This window comes from Buteo buteo, chromosome 31 (assembly GCF_964188355.1).
Source record: "Buteo buteo chromosome 31, bButBut1.hap1.1, whole genome shotgun sequence".
Classification (NCBI taxonomy): domain Eukaryota; kingdom Metazoa; phylum Chordata; class Aves; order Accipitriformes; family Accipitridae; genus Buteo; species Buteo buteo.
Window position 1 is genome coordinate 1,397,256 of NC_134201.1, and position 16,924 is coordinate 1,414,179.

General features: G+C 53.0%; 1 protein-coding gene across 1 annotated transcript in view; it reads right to left on the reverse strand.

The window, feature by feature from the left end:
- LOC142025982 (scavenger receptor cysteine-rich type 1 protein M130-like) overlaps positions 1-16,924 on the reverse strand; it is a 329,010-nt gene that overhangs the window by 99,190 nt on the left and 212,896 nt on the right. The window lies entirely within an intron of this gene.

The window sequence follows — 16,924 nt, forward strand, 5'->3', positions numbered from 1 at the left end:
AACGCAGAAGGGCTTGTGAGCATCTGCACTCCCAGTGCTAAGGAACCAGGAAGGTAAAAGAAGTTTAAGAGTTCTAGGGTTTTTTACAGATGCCCACATCGCCCCTGGGGAGTTTTCTTACATCTCGGGAACCTTCAGCGTTTCTGCTGCACTCCGGGAGAACAGCGTGAGCCAGGCAAGTCAAGAGGATTGCCTGTGGCTTAGTGCAGAGAGGGGGAGCTGCTCTGTCCTTCTGTCTAGTTCCCACTTGCACTGTGCTTGCACCTTTCTCAGATGGAGGGTGATCACGCTCCCCTGTTTTACCCTGAAAAGCCACCAGACACTGCTGAGAGCAGAGACATCCACTGCAGACCACCAAATGTCTCCTCCTTTCTCAAAGTCTCAGCACCCTGCTTCTAGCCAAGGACACACCAGGCTCATTTCACCAACATAAGAGCATTTCCTCAGTCCTGTCATCTCTGTGCTTCTCCATGGGTCTTTCAGATCACAGAAAGCTGCTATGAGACAGGTTTGCATCCTGCAGGGCAGCTAACAGCTTGGAAGGACACTCGGAGGCGATAGCCAAGTGACCTGATGTGATGGCATCTCTGTAAGGGAGAATCAGCTCATTCCCCAGCCCCACAGACACCATTGAACATAACCCCTCAGATGATAGGAAAGCTAGGACACTTGTTCCCATGGTCACAGCTGCATGGGAGGACCCACAAGATCAGTGTGTGTGTAACTCTGCAGCTGAAACTCCCATCCCCAGAGAAACAGACAGCAGCAACAAGATAACAGTAACACAGACAAGTGGAGAGCCAAGGAACAGAGCAGAGATTGACTGGCTCAGAGTGGCAAGGGGAGAGGCAGCTGAAGTCTCAGGAAAGACTTACCCTTACCCATTTGTGCATGCCACCTCCCAGACACCAGCACAGCCAGGCAGTTGTTCTCAATCCCTGTGCTCTACTTCAGGAGGCTCCTATCAGACTTACTGATCACTCCAATTCACAGCTCAGGAGTCTCAGGGACTTGTTCCAGCATGACAGCTCCTTTTCCATTTCTCCCCAAAATTCCCAAGACTATGAATGAGAAATCACAGACTCAGGAAAGCTCCTTAACTTTATAGAAATCCCTGCTTTGATCTTCCTCTTGAAAAGTGCCCTTGGAAACGTCCTGGGGGTGATCTGGAGCTGTGAGCAGCGCTGACCCACACAGCACCCTCTTGTCAGCAGAAGGACCCTGCCCTGCTGCGAGATGCTTCTTCCACCCACAGCTTCTCCCCACTCTGCTGTTGGAGTTCCCAGGCAGGCTGAGTACTTACCCCGACTAGCAGCAGAGTCCCTGCCCCAGCACACAGCCCCCCACGGTGCAGGGACCCTGCTCAGAAGGACATTCCTGGGTACCCCTGGCTGCACACCCACCTTCACCCTCTGCAGCCATCCCCAGGTGAAGGCAGCTGACATGCCCTGTCCCTCTGAGGGTGCAGCAGGGAAGCTGTGCTCCAAAGCACGGCCTTTTTCTCTGCACTGCAGAAACTGTGAGAGTCCCTCTGACAGATCCCATAGGCTGTGGGATGTGCCAGCTTTAGGAGGTCATTCCAGGAACCACAGCTGCATTGCTCTGCAGCCAGAGACTTACCCTGTGAAGGGCTCTGAAGATTTTTCTACAAGTCAGCTCTCTCCTCTCTCCTCCCACCCCAGACTTCCTTTAAACTCTCTCTGCATCACTCCTCTCACCTGGTGCCTGCAAGCAATGCCCTCAGCCCTGCTGCGCTTTGCAGAGGAGCTGCTCCTGGGCAGAGCTGTCTCTCAGCAGTGCTGCCTGCTTGCCATGAGCTCCCTCCAGCCCAGGAGCCCAGCCCAGCTCAGCAGCAGAGGAGCAGCCCAAGGCAGCCCTTTCTCTGCCCCCTCTGGGCTCCCTCCAGGTGTCCCTGGGGCTCCAGGGGAACCTGCTGGGAAACAGGCTGAAGCAATCACTGATGTATATTCCCTCAGCTCAGGAGAGCCACTTCTTTCCTGAAATAAAATTTTCCACTCACAGACAAAGTAACATCTACATGCAACTATTTTTCTTTCCAGAAATATAATCCTTCTCTCAGAGTTACTTTTAATGTACCACCTCTTATGAAATGGTTGTCTTTTTATGATCATCTGTGCAGAAGGCGTAGTCACACAAAAGTACCAAATCTATCAAAACGGGTGCTGCGTGAAGTGTCAGTAAGAACCAGCTGAGCCACCCCCATGCCTGTGGCTTCCTGGAAAGGCATCTGTGCTGAGAATCAGATCCAGCCTCTGCCACTCTCTGGAGAGGAAAACCAGCAGTGTCCAGGACACCTGGGGAACATAAAGGGCGACCTTTTGCAAGACCACCCTTCATCTGAAGTGCTTTGGATGTGTCCCTGAGGATGGGCTATCATGCCTTATATGGCAGACACTGATTCAGCTGGCATTACCCGGAGGGGCTGACACAGATGTAGACTGCTACGTTGCAGATATTTACATTTAGGCAGGTTAATTTTTTTTGGGGGTAGATACTGAGACTCCGAGGGAAATCACACAAACACGTGAAGGATTATTGAAGGACTTTCTCCAGTTTCCCCATCCTCCTTAGGAATGGGAAACCCACTGGCTCACATGGCATCCATCATAACCCCCATGACCTTCCCCCCAGGCAACTCCTCAGCCAGTCATGTCACAGCCTATCCCAGTGCAAAAGGTTTTTCTGAGCCAGTGCAAACCTTGTCCCCTTTGCCTTGCAAAACTTCTGGAGGTTTCTTTGGCCAAATCCACAAGTGTCTCAAGAGCTCTCTGGGCTGAAAATACACCACCTCAACATGTAAGGTCTGTGGGCCACTGCCTCAAGCAGTGGATGAATATGGCGAATTACAGGACACTGCAGGTGATGAAAGAGAACGATGCGCTTCATGGAGTTGCCTACCAAGGTGCAAAATGCCACAGGAACCCTCTCAAAAACACCAGAAGAGCCTACAAAAGAAGTAATGTATCGCCAATGGGGAAAAGATTAGCAGGGTAAGCTGTTCTTTTTGTATGGTGTTATGATAATAAAACAGGAGCACTTGTAGTTTCAGGGAAGTAAAATGGAAGCAAAGAATGTGGTCAGGGCTGTTTGGGGTCACCTGCAAAGCAGCCCAGCACCTGATGTGAATGACTTCTGTGGCCAGGGAGAACCTGAGAGCTTTCCCTCACTGGAAGACATGAAGGGGAGGGAAGGACAGCATCGTTCATTCACGCTGAAATAAAATTTTCCACTCAGAGACAAAGTTGCATCTACATGTGACCTTTTTTTTCTTTCCAGAAATATAATCCTTCTCTCAGAGTTACTTTTAATGTACCACTTTTTTTGTATTAATTTTTAGACACGATACTCAGACAGTGAAAGGCAGGGATCTCCTTTACACCTACAGGCAGAAGCGATCTCTTGGTCAATGGTGGTGTTTCATCTGCGTTTCTATTCATGGCATTTGAAGGAGACTCAGCTCCCTCCCATGCACTCCACAAAGCCACAGGAGGTGGGATTCCTCTTGACTCTCTTCAGGTGGGCACAAAATAGGCACCTGCATGGGAGCTCCTTCTCTCAGGTCCCTTCTGAATTAATGGAGATGGAAGGCAGGAGTCAGGTGTTCAGATGCAAATACCTGGTGACATCTGAGTTGCCAGAGGTGGTCCAAGATACATGTAGGTAACAGGAAACTGTAATGGAGAAGTTCATAGAGACAGGGCAACATCTCGGGAATCATGTATGAGCCTAGTGGGAAAATCCTTTGGCCAAGTGACATGACACTCTATGACCAAATGAAGGCCAAAAGAACCTTCTCCTACTCCTTATCTTCATGGTAGTTTATACAGGTATTCATTCAGAGGAACGATTGCAGTCATGTACCATAGCGAGAGCTGGGTCTCTCTCTTTTCCATCAGCTGAATTTACTATACCTCCACTGGCTCTAATGGCATGTGTCCCATGTTTGTCCCCACATGGCCTAACACAATTCAGGACAGGTACTCTATTTAATGTCCAGATCCAGGGCCACAGAGCTGCACCAGATGCCAAGGCTGGCATGGACCTCACAGGACCTACAGGAAAGCAATTCCCATTCAGGCTGGTACACCACAGACACTCCAGATGGCATCGCAGAGAGTGCGATTTGGTGCCTGTGTGGCTTTAACTGATGCCATCAGTCAGAGGCATCAGTCATCAGATGCCGTCAGAGATGCAAGGTCTGACCCTTCTCCACCCAAGAGCAGCTGCTGGCATTGCATGAACATGAAGCATGTCGTACAGGGGTTTTTACTCACTCCCTTGATACAATCAAAGAAAAGACCAAGAATTTTCAGAGTGTTCCTGGATACATCTTGTCTTCAAGGACAGCATTCTCCAAGCACAGCAATGGTCCATATCAAAACTCAGTAGAAACTCAGAAAGGAATTCAAGGGCACCAAGATGAACTTTTGGTACTTCAGGAAGTGTTAAAGAAGAAGAAAAAGAGATAAGGTAGGACCACTGCTGAAATGTGTAAAAGTAGGTGTAGATAGATCTGAGTTGCTCTACGTCACAGCCTCGGTTAATACCAGCCAGGTCTCCCAGGCCATTGAGCTGTGAGGCAGGACTCTGGAGGAGAACAACCAGCAGTTGACCGACAGCATCATTCATTCACACTGGAAGGGACCTTGGCAGGTGTCTTGACCAACCTCCTGCACAAAGCAGGGTCAGACCAGGTCATTCAGGTCTTTATGTAAACATCTCTTCATCACTTTCCAGGATCAAGCCTTTGCATATTCTCTGGGAAACAGCTTCCAGCGCTTCACTATCCTCGTGTTGGAAAAGTTTCTCCCTGTATGTGCCCTGACCATCTCTTTTTCCAGCCCATTGCCTCTTGTCCTTGTGTCTTGTACCACGGACATAAGCCTGACTCAGCCTTACTAGGACCAGTGCCATGATGCTGCAGGTTCCCCCATGACATTCCTTTCTCCCAGCTGAACAAGCCCAGCTCTTTTAACTTCTTCTCACACGACAAGTGCTTCAGCCCTGGTCACCTGGGTGGCCCTCATCTGACCTGGATCCAGTTTGCCAGTGTCTCTTTGGCACTACAGGGGGCTCAAAGCCTCGGGAATTCTTCTGGATATGATGTAAAATGTTCTGAGGAGAGAGGGATAATCAATTCCATTGGCTGTGCTGCTGCTCATGCAGCCCTTGATTCTGTTGGTCGTCTTTGCTGCTGGTTCATCTTTTGCCTCATGGCACCCAAGGACCACCAAAGCCTTTCCCACAGAGCTGCTGCCCAGCCATGCAGCCCCTTGCCTCCCTCATTGCAGGGGCTTGGTCTGCTTTAGGGGCAGGACTTTGGATTTGTCCTTACTGGATAGCATGCAGTTCTCTTTTGGCCCACCCCTCCAGCATGCCTATGTCCTTTGGGAAGGCAGCCCTGCCCTCCAGTGCAGTGTCTGCTCTCCTCAGTGTGGTGGTGTCCTGGTTTGGCTGGGATAGCTTTCTTCTTCCTAGCAGCTGGTACAGTGTTATGTTTGGGCTTCAGTATGAGAAGAATATTGATAAGCCACTGATGTTTTCAGCTGTTGCTAAGGAATGTTTAGTCTCAAGTCAAGGATTTTTCAGCTTCTCAAGCCCAGCCAGCAAGAAGGCTGGAGTGGTGCAAGAAGTTGTGAGGGGACACAGCCAGGGCAGCTGACCCAAACTGGCCAAAGGGTTATTCCATACCATGTGACATCATGTCTAGTATATATACTGGGGGGAGTTGTCCTGGGTGGGTGTTATGGATGCAGGACTAACCAAATCCAGCAGGTGTTAAAACTCAGATTTATTCTTCAGGAAAAGTTAGTTAGAAGTCCACATGCTCAATGATGTAAAGAGAATTAATACTACATGGCTGACTTAAGTATCGCCAAGATTTAAAGTGATGGCTCAAAATGCGCACCTAAAAGCTGAGGGCTCTCTCCCTTGAGGAGTTACCTCGGGCGGTGCCCTGACCCGAGAGGGAGTCCCCAGCTGCTGACCTGCTATTCCGAGGAGGACTGCCAACATGTCCTCTGGCAGGACTCTGTTTATACCGCTGTCGAATCTGAACTGTGGTCATTTAATTCTATTGGCTAGGAGGGTCACCTCAGTGTACCTGGCACATCTCGATTAGCCAGTTCAAATTTGAAACTGCAGCCTCCAGGGTTTCCTTCCCCTTCTCCCTTCCTGGAGTTTTGTTTCCTGCTGGCAGGATGGGGGGGCGGGATGTACTGCCACATCCTTAACCGCACGAGTGGGCTAGACCTGGCCTCCCTAACCGCGTGGGAGGGGTAGAGCTGGCTTCACTGCCGGTGCCGGTGGGGTAGACCTGGCCTCTCTAGCCTAGCGGGTGGGGTAGACCAGGTCTCACTACCGGCAAGAGCAAGGTAGATTTGGCCTCCCTACTGGCAAGGGTGTGGTAGACCTGGCCACCCTGCCAGCGTTGGTGGGGTAGACATTGTCTCCCTACCTGAGCGGGCGGGGTAGACCTGGCCTCCCTACCGGTGCCAATGGGGTAGATATGGTCTCCCTACCGGCTATGGCAGGGTACACCTGGCCTCCCTGCTGGCAAGGGCGGTGTAGACATGGCCTCCCTACTGGCATCGGTGGAGTAGACCAGGCCTCCCTAACCACGTGGGTGGGGTAGACCTGGCCTCTCTTCCAGCGCGGGCAGTTTAGACCTGGCCATTCTACCCGCGCGTGCAGAGCAGACCAGGCCTCCCTAACTGCGCGCGCGTGGTAGAACTGGCCTCCCTACTGGCAAGAGCGGGGTAGAACTGGACTTCCTGATGGCAATGTTGGTGTAGTCCTGGCCTTCCTATCTGCGCGGGAGCGGTAGACCTGGTCTCCCTACCCAACCGGGCAGGATAGACCTGGCCTCCTGACTGTGCCACTGGGGTAGACCTGGTCTTTCTACCCGAGCGGGAGGGGTAGATTTGTCCTCCATGTCCACACGAGAAAGGTAGACCTGGCCTCCCTAACTGTGTGGGCAGGGTAGACCTGGCATCCTGACTGGCACTGGTGTGGTAGACCTGGTCTCCCTATCCACACGGGTGGGGTAGACCTGGCCTCCCTGCTGCACTGGTGGGGTAGACCTAGCCTCCCTACCTGCACTGGCCGGCTACACCGAGCCTCCCTGCCGGTGCCGGCAGGGTAGACCTGGCTGCCCTAGCTTAGTGGGCGGGGTAGACCAGGATACATACCAGCAAGGGCAGGGTAGACCTGGCCTCCTGAACAGTGCCGGTGGGGTAGACTGGGCCTCCCTACCCATGCGGGTGGGGTTGACCAGGCCTCCCTAACCCCACGGGTGGGGTAGACCTGGCCTCCCGAATGGTGCAGTTGAGGTAGACCTGGCCTTTCTAAATGCGCATGTGAGGTAGATCAGGACTCCCTGCTGGCACTGGTGGGGTAGACCTGAGCTCCCTAGCCAAGCGGGCGGGGTAGACCACGCCTCCCTATCAGCAAGGGAGGGGCTAAACATGTCCTCCTTAACCGTGCAGGCAGATTAGACCTGGCTTCCCTAACTGCACGGGCGGGGTAGACCAGGCCTCCCTACCGGGAATGGCGGGGTAGACGTGGCCTCCCCAACCGCGCAAGCGGCGTAGACCTTGCCTCCCTAAACATGCGGGCGGGGTAGACCTGGCCTCAAGACCGGTGCCAGTGGGGTAGACATGGCCTCCCTAACTGTGCGGGTGGGGTAGACCTGGTCTCCCTAACGAGCTGGCGGTCTAGATTTGGCCTCCCTACTGGCACCGGTGGGGTAGACCTAGCCTACCTGCCGGTGCTGGCAGGGTAGACCTGGCCTCCCTAGCCTAGCAGAAAGGGTAGACCTGGCCTCCAGACTGGCGCCAGTTGGGTAGACGTGGCCTCACTAAGCATGTGAGTGGTGTAGACCTGGCCTTACTACCGGCAAGGGCAGGGTAGACATGGCCTGCCTAGCCGAGAGGACGAGGTAGAGCAGGACTCCATAAATGTGCGGGCGGGGTAGACCTGGCCTCCTGAAGGGCACCGGTGGGGTAGACCTGGCCTTTCTAAACGCACGTGTGAGGTAGACCTTGACTCCCTGCTGGCACCGGCGGGGTACACCTGGGCTGCCTAGCCAAGTGGGCAGGGTATACCTGACCTCCCTGTTGGCAAGGGAGTGGGAAAACGTGGCTTCCCTAACTGCGTGGGTGGATTAGACCTAGCCTCCTTATCCGTGAGAGCAGCGTAGACCTCGCCTCAAAACCGGCGCTGGTGGGGTAGACATTCCTCCCTAACCGTGCGGGCAGGGTTGACCTGGCCTCCCTGCCGGCGCCGGTGGTGTAGACCTGGCCTCCCTACCTGCGCGGGCTGGGTAGACCAGGGCTCAGTAAATGCGCGGGCAGGGTAGTCCAGGCCTCCCTAACCATGTGGAAGGTGTAAACCTAGCCTCCCGACCGGCACCGGTCAGGTAGACCAGGCCTCCCTACCAACGCTGGTGGGGTAGACCTGGCCTCCCTGCTGCACTGATGGGGTAGACCAGGCCTCCCGAACGATGCTGGTAGAGTAGACCAGGCCTTCCTAACCGCACAGGTCGGCTAGACCTGGCCTCCCTGCTGGCACCGGCGGGATAGACCTGGCCTCCCTAACCGAGTGGGCGGGGTAGACCTAGCCTCCATACCTGAGCAGTGGGGTAGACCAGGTCTCCCTAACCGCATGGGCGGGGCACGCCTGGCCTCCCCACCGGTACCAGTGGTAGGCCTGACCTCCCTAACCACACTTAGCAGCATAGACCTGGCCTCCCAACTGGCGCGAGTGGGGTAGACCTGGCCTCCCTATCTGCGTGGGTGGGGTAGACCTGTCCTCCCTAACCACGCGGGCGGGTTAGGCCTGGCCTCCCTAACTGCGTGGGTGGGGTAGAGCTGGCCTCCCTACCGGCAAGGGCGGTATAGACGTGGCCTACCGAGCGGAGTGGGCCGGGTAGTCCATAACCATGCAGGCAGCGTAGAACTGGCCTCCCTACCAGTGCTGGTGTGGTAGATCAGGCCTCCCTATCCATGCGGGTGGGATACACCTGGCCTCTCTACTGGCGCCGGTGTGGTAGATCTGGCCTCCCTAAATGCATGAGTGGGGTAGAAGTGACTTCCCTAACCTCACGGGCGGGGTAGATCTGGCCTCCCGACCAGCACCAGTGGGGTAGACCTGGCATTCCTAGCAGCGAGATCCGGGTAGACCAGTCCTTCCTAAATGTGCAGGCAGGGTAGACCTGGCCTCCCTACTGACGCCCATGGGGTAGACCTGGCCTCCCTACCAGTGCTGGTAGGGTAGACCTGGCCTTCCTGCTGCACCAGTGGGGTAGACCTGGCCTCCCCAACCATGCGGGCAAGGTAGACCTGGCCTCCCGACCTGCACAGGCCGGGTAGACCTGGCATCCAGACCAGCGCTGGTGGAGTAAATCTGGCCTCCGAACCCACGCAGGCAAGGTAGATCACGCCCCCCTAACCACGTGGGCAGGGTATACATAGTCTCACTACCCGAGTGGGCAGGGTAAATTTGGCCTCCCAAATGGCACGAGCGGGGTAGACCTGGCCTCCCTACCAGCGCCAGTGATTTAGACATGGTCTCCCTACCTGAGCGGGCGGGTAGACCAGGCCTCCATACCGGCAAGGGCAGGGTAGACCAGGCCTCCCTGCCAGTGCTGTGGGGTAGACCTGGCCTCTCTACCAGCGCGGGCCAGGATAATTATGCCTCCCTAACAGTGTGGGTGGGGTGAACCTGGCCTCCCTCCCCGAACGGGTGCAGTAGACCTGGCCTCCCTAACCACGCAGGCCGGGTAGACCAGGCCTCCCTACCGGCGATGGTGAGGTAGACCTGGCCTCCATAAGCATGCGGACAGGGTAGACCTGGCCTCCCTACCAGCAAGGGCAGGGTAGACCTGGCCTCCCGACCACCACCAATATGCCTCCCAATCATGCAGTGCCCCTTGCTGTAGACAAGATGGACCTTGCCATAATGCTGGCATTCAGGTGCTGGCAAAATGGCACCAGCCCTCTTGGAAGGTCATGGTGTGTTTTCCCACCTCCGTCTCCAGTGGAACATGGCTTTCCTGGACATGCTGTGCCATATTTGCTAGACACATGCCATTGCACTAGGTGCCCCAGGCACGGCACTAGTGGCCATTCTTATGCCATTTAAAAGAGAGCCTTGACATTATATCACTGCCTGCAATGCAGGGGTGTGCTCATGTCTGAGTTTTGCAGTGAGCTGAGCAATACTGAGTGCAGCAGGGAGTGCCTAGACAGGGGTCTGACCATCCTTCTGGTGCACGCTTCCATTTGGTCAGCTGAAAGACCAGCAGCTGCAATGGAAATGTGAGTCTAACTGACATTCAGGTGCCCTAAACTGTGGGTGTAATCTGAGGTCACCAAGGGACCCCTCTCCACAACCCCACAGCTGATACTCAGGCAGTTGTGGGTATCGCAGGTATGCTCCACCAGAGCCTGAAGACACATTTTTGTCTCCAAAACACAAGTTTTTGACCACCCCTGGCACCTCAGATGCTACCAGGTGTTTGTGTGTGAGCAGCTGACAGCCAACCTGCATCGGCATGGATCCCAGTGGAAGCTCAGGGCAGGGGCTGGCCTGCAGGCACCTCTTTTGCACAAACTGCACTGGAGCAAGGTTGTGAAAGACCTTTAAGATCATTGAGTCTAACCATAAACCTAACCCTGCCAAGTCTACCACTAAACCATAGCCCTAAGTGCCACATCTAGACGTGTTTTAAATAACTCCAAGGATGGTAAGTCAACCACTTCCCCGGGCAGCCTGTTCCAATGCTTGATGACCCTTTCGGTGAAGACATTTTTCCTAATATCCAGCCTTGGAATATTGATTTTTGCCAGGAGGTCCTTTCTCATCCATACCAGCCTCCTGCAAGATTGCTTGACTTCCTGCCTGTCTGGGTGTACTGTTCTGGTGCTTGAAGAGGACAGCCTTGACCATCAAAGAGCTCTCCCCTCTTCTCTGCAGGACCATATCCCATGGGATTCTGTAAAGGATGTCCCTTGGCAGACCAAAGCCTGCTCTCCTGAAGTCCTGCTCTTTGCCTCTCAGGAACCTCAACTCTACTTTCTCACCCCTGACTATTACACCCCTGACCAGCTCTTCCTTGTTTCCAAGGATGACGTCCTGCAGGACACTCCCCTTCACTGGCTCCTCAGGCACCCTTGCCACGAGGATGCTGTCAATGAACTCCAAACACCTCCTGGATGGCTTTCACCTCGCTGTGTTGCCCCTTCAGCAAATTTCAGGGCAGTTTCAGTCTGCCATGAGGACCAGGGCCTGCAAGCAGGAGGCTTCTTCCAGTTGTCTGAAGAAGGCCTCACCTGCTTTTCCTTCCTGTTCAGGAGGTCTGCAGCACTCAGCCACCCACCACAATGTTGCTTATGTTGTTCTGGCCTCTCATGCGGACTGTCCAACTGTCCCTATCCAGCAGTGCTCCATGCACGCCTGCTGCTCTCTCACATAAAGGGCAACTTCCCTTCCAGGTCCAGACCGATGGCTTTATCAGTACCTGACCTCCCCAAAATCGTCACTTTCTCCAGGAGGTGGTTTGGGCCACAGTATCCATCCAGCAGCCAACTCACAGACTCTCAGGGCTCTCCAATATCCACTCCAGGCTTATGGTCTCTAAAACAACTGGATCTCAGGCCTCTTTTTGTACTTGCTGCCTGCTTTGGTTTGATATTTGCTAGTGGTTTCCCCCACTGACATACACACTGACATCTCCTATTTTCCCCCACAACCACAGCAGGAAGCTGAGAGCACAGACCCTGGAAAGCACCTTTCCTCCCAAGTAGCCCCTGCCTTGATGTGCTTCTGGAAAAGTCCCCCTGGGCATGCCCTGGGGTGATCTGGAGCTGTGAGCAGCCCTGACCTATGCAGCACCCTCTCAACAGCAGAAAGACCCTGCCTTGCTCTGCCAGCAGGTTGCTGCATCCACCCACTTCTCCCCACGGTGCCATGGAGACATCCCTGGGCAGGCTGAGTGCTGACCCTGGCAGGCGGCAGAGTCCCTGCCCCAGCACACAGCCCCCCACGGTGCAGGGACCCTGCTCAGAAGGACAGCCCTGGGCACCCCTGGCTGCACACCCACCTTCACACTCTGCAGCCATCCCCAGGAGAGGGCAGCCTCATGCCCTGTCCCTCTGAGGGTGCAGCAGGCAAGCCATGCTCTGGAGCATGTCCTCCTCCACACTAAAGAAACCCTGAGCGCTGTCCTGCCAGATCCTAGACACTGCAGCAAGGTGTGCCATTTCTGGGAAACCTAAAGTGAAAATTCAAGTAGTGACTGCTCAGCAGTGGTAATTTGTGACCAAGGATTTATCTGGCATGGAGGGCAAGAAGTCCCAACTGCAGAAGGGTTTAAACTGGCTGGAAGCAGGAATGCCAGAGAGAGGAGGACTCCCTGTCAGGGAGTGGTTTCCCTTGGTGATGAGATAAGGAGCAGCCACAGTATTGTCTTGTAGCCAACCTGAAATGGGAGGCTCAGGGGACCCAGCTGGGCTGGGCAAGGGACCCAAAGCCAGGCTGAAGTGTTGTCCTGTTTCAGCTGGGATAGAGTTAATTGTCTTCCTACTAGCTGGAACACTGCTACGTTTTTTGAGTTTGATATGAGAAAAATGTTGATAACACACTGATGTTTTCACTTGTTGCTAAGGAATGTTTAGTCTCAAGTCAAGGATTTTTCAGCTTCTCATACCCAGCCAGCAAGAAAGCTGGAGCGGCACAAGAATTTGGCTGTGGACACAGCCAGGGCAGCTGACCCAAAGTGGTCAACGGGGTATTCTGTACCATGTGACGTCCCATCTAGTATATAAACTGGTGAGAGAGGGGGTGGGGGATCGCCACTGGGGGACTAATTGGGCGTCGATCAGCGGGGTGGTGAGCAATTGCATTGTGCATCATTTGTATATTCCAATCCTTTTATTATTAAAAATATTGTCATTTTATTAATGTTATTATTATCATTATTAGTTCTTTTCCTTTCTGTTCTATTAAACTGTTCTTATCTCAACCCAAGTGTTTTACTTTTTTCCCAATTCTCTCCATGATCCCACTGGGTGGGGGGGGAGTGAGTGAGTGGCTGCGTGCTGCTTAGTTGCTGGCTGGGGTTAAACCGTGACAGGTGTCCTGTGCTGACCCTCACAGTATTGGTGCTGGTGCAAGTGTGTATGAGGAATCAGCTTGGGATGCATCTTTGCAGACGCCTTGTAGAACCGCTTACAGTACTAGGACTCTGCCCAAAGTAGTGTTCATTAAGTTATGTTTTTAATATACTCAAACAAAAACATGTCTTTAATTCACCTCAGGGGGTACACTAAAACTTCCCCAACTGTTCTTGACTTCAGTATATGTTCATACTTCATGAAGAAAGTCTCAGGAACAACATCAATCAGAACTGCTGATATCACTTCTTCTGTAAGCAGGAAAAATCGGAGCACTAGAAAAATCCTTTCTTTTTGTTCTTTATTTTTGAAATCTTTTCACTTTGACTGCACTCCTGAAACTGCTCTCAATAACCACACAGGAACTGAGGAATTAAGAAAAATTTTGCCCAGAGCCTTGGCTTGCTAGGGTGCTTTGCATATCAATGAGCCCTCTGGTGCCAAGTTCCTGAATTGCAGGTGCTGGGAGACTGAACAAACCTCTGGAGAAGTAAAAGTCAGCAGCAAACCTCCAAGATTCTGAGGGTGTTAGCGGGCCCCACTGAGGACCATCACTGAAGAGAGCAGCGAGGTAATGACCAGAAGAGGCGGCTGTCCCTGGGGGCTGGTGAAGGAGGAAATCAGAGGCCCTGGTGAGATGTGCAAAATATTGGGGGTGGGACGGGGACCCAGCCCCACCAAGGCCCTTGGTTGCCCCTGCCACCTACACTCTCCTATGCCTGTACTGTTTCCCTGCACATTTTAACCACCCTGTGCTTCCCTAACTCGCTCTGACCCCCATGATGCCCCAAGCTTTCCTGATGTCTCTCTGGTTGTTGCTTCAAACACAAATCAGTGGTTACTGTAGGATTGGCCAATGCCTGGGAGTTCCCCACAGCCTGTCTAGTTCTTCCAAAGCCTCGTGAATGCTCCTCTGTCATCCAAGATGTCCCAGCTCAAAACTCAAATCCTCACTCCACATCCCAGCGCTGAAAGGCATGTCCTCCTTCTCCTGCTGCCTCAAAATCAAAACTCCACCTATTTCACTTTAGAATCACACCTCCCCCCCCAGTTCAGATCTTCTTTCTGCCTTTAACACACTCCCTGCTACACCCCACCTCACCCTCTCCCTGCAGTCCCGTGTGGCTCCCAAACCCTTCCCTCTTCCCCCGCAGTGATGGGACTTAACTCTAGAAGGTTCATGCCTCCTTCAGGATCCTAAGGCCCATCCAATTTGGGGAGTGAAGGAGGGGAAGAGAGCAAGGTCAGCTCGTGAGGCATGACTGGGCACAGCCACCCTCAGCAGTGAGCATTAACCATCTCCTAGGCATGCACACAACATGGAAAAAATCTATTTCATCGCTGACTTGCAGAAGAGGCGTCTTCCTTCCTGACATCTTCTCAGGACACACCTCCTCCTCTTCCCCATCCACAGACATCCACTGCTTGCCATTTCTGGCCTCAGAGAGGGTTTCAGGATTTGCTAAAGCCATCAGCCACCTCCTTGTTTCTCACTGACATCCCTTGACCCTCTCTCTGAGCCCTACACACAGGCAATCAATCAGTGCTGCTCAGAGCCACTCACATTTCAGAAGAGGCTTTCAGATTCTTACATATTCCTGGTGCTTATTAACTATCTTCCTGGCTCTCTCCAGAGCTCATGGCAAACATTGTTGTCTACAACAGGGCCTTTATGACCACCTTTTATGAAATCATTGCCTTTTTAAGAACTTCTCTGCAGAAAGAGTAGCCACAGAAAAGCACCAAAGCCACCACAACAGAGTGTGAGTGAAGTACCAGCAAGAAGCAGCTGAGCAACACCCAAAGCTCGGGCTTCCTGGCAAGGAGTGTCTCCACTCAGTTTTGATATAGGTCATTTCTGTGCTTGGAGGATGCTGTCCTTGTAGAGCAATGTTTGAAGCTTTGCTGCTTTGCAGTGCTGAATGACCGTGGGACCCCACTAAAACTCCCCAGAATAGGCCAAAGTCTGGTCCTTTAATGTCCAGCATCTGTAGTCTTCTGTTTTTCTTCCTCAATCCCCTCGGGAGCTGGGACCTCACTATTTCATTTTCATGACAGAAAAGGCTTACACTGACCTTCACTTCCCTGGCCAGCTCTGCCTTGCTGGCAAGTATCAGATCTGGGTTTGCATTACCCTTGTTGGCCAATCTGGCAGCTGTGTGAAGATGTTCCCCCAAGACACTCCAGAAACGGCCAATCTGGCAGCTGTGTGAAGATGTTCCCCCAAGACACTCCAGAAATGGCCTGGACTGTTTGCATGCCGCTGTGTTCCCCTTCCAGAAAATGCCAGGGTCGTTGAAGTCCCCAGTGAGGCTCAGGCTTCTACATCCAGAGACTTCCTTGGGGTGCTTAGAAAAGACCATGCCCACTGCTCCAACCTGACTGCAGCTTCCTCAACTCCCACCTTGATGTCACATTTGCTGGCCCCTCCTCTGACCCTCACTCACAAGGGCTGACCCAACTTCTCCACTGGCCCCAGTAAGGAGCTCCATGCATCCAAACTACTTCTTCACTTTAAGGGAACCCCACTCCTGATCCTTCCAGCCTGTCTCTCCTGAGGACCAGTACCCATCCATTGCAGCACCCCAAGCTGTGTCCCTTGTCCCACCATGCCTTGGCAGTTCCTTTATGGATGTCAAAAAGCTCAGTCTCCAGCTCGTCCTTGCTATGCCCCTGGCTGAGGGCATCAGTGCACATTTGGGTTGTAGCACCTCAGCTGTAACACCAGGCCAGGCTCTGACTTGTCTTCGGGAAGTTGGTCCAAACATCTAAGACCCCGTGTGTGCAAAGGCTTGGCTTCAGAGCCATGCCGGAGTGGTTGGCAGATGGAAACATAAAGCTGAAATTGAATGCCAAGACAGTGAGCAAACTCTGCTCTCCCCAAGGACAGAAAGAAGGGCTGGGAAGGGCAGCCCTGCCAGGGAATGGGGTTTTTGTCAGTGGTGGCTCTGCTGCCCCTGAGGGCCTTTGGTGGAGCTGAAGTTGATCTCTAGGAATGACAAGGTGCTACTGACAGGCCCACTGTGAAAACTCTTGGTCATTTCCTTGACTATGTAATCAAGGGGGTGAGTAGAGGCAGGTGGAAAGGAAAAAACAGAATTTTGAAACTGTAGTGTCATGGTTTAACCCCAGCCAGCAACTAAGCACCACGTAGCCGCTCACTCACTCCCCCCCCATCCAGTGGGATGGGGGAGAAAATTGGGAAAAGAAGTAAAACTCCTGGGTTGAGATAAGAACGGTTTAATAGAACAGAAAAGAAGAAACTAATCATGATAATGATAACACTAATAAAATGACAACAGGAGTAATAAAAGGATTGAAATGGACAAATGATGCGCAGGGCAATTGCTCACCACCCGCCGACCGACACCCAGCCAGTCCCTGAGCGGCCAGATCACTGCCCCCCCCCTTCCCAGTTCCTAAACTAGATGGGACGTCACATGGTATGGAATACACCGTTGGCCAGTTTGGGTCAGGTGCCCTGGCTGGGCATGAGAAGCTGCAAAATCCTTGACTTTAGTCTAACCACTAGTGAGCAACAACTGAAAACATCAGTGTTATCAGCATTCTTCACATACTGAACTCAAAACATAGCACTGTACCAGCTACTAGGAAGACAGTTAACTCCATCCCAGCTGAAACAAGGACGTGTAGGCATAGGAGTGGAAACCCCAGTGTCATGTGCTTCATGTCTAAAAATGGGAGAAAGAAAAATGATTCTTAGACCT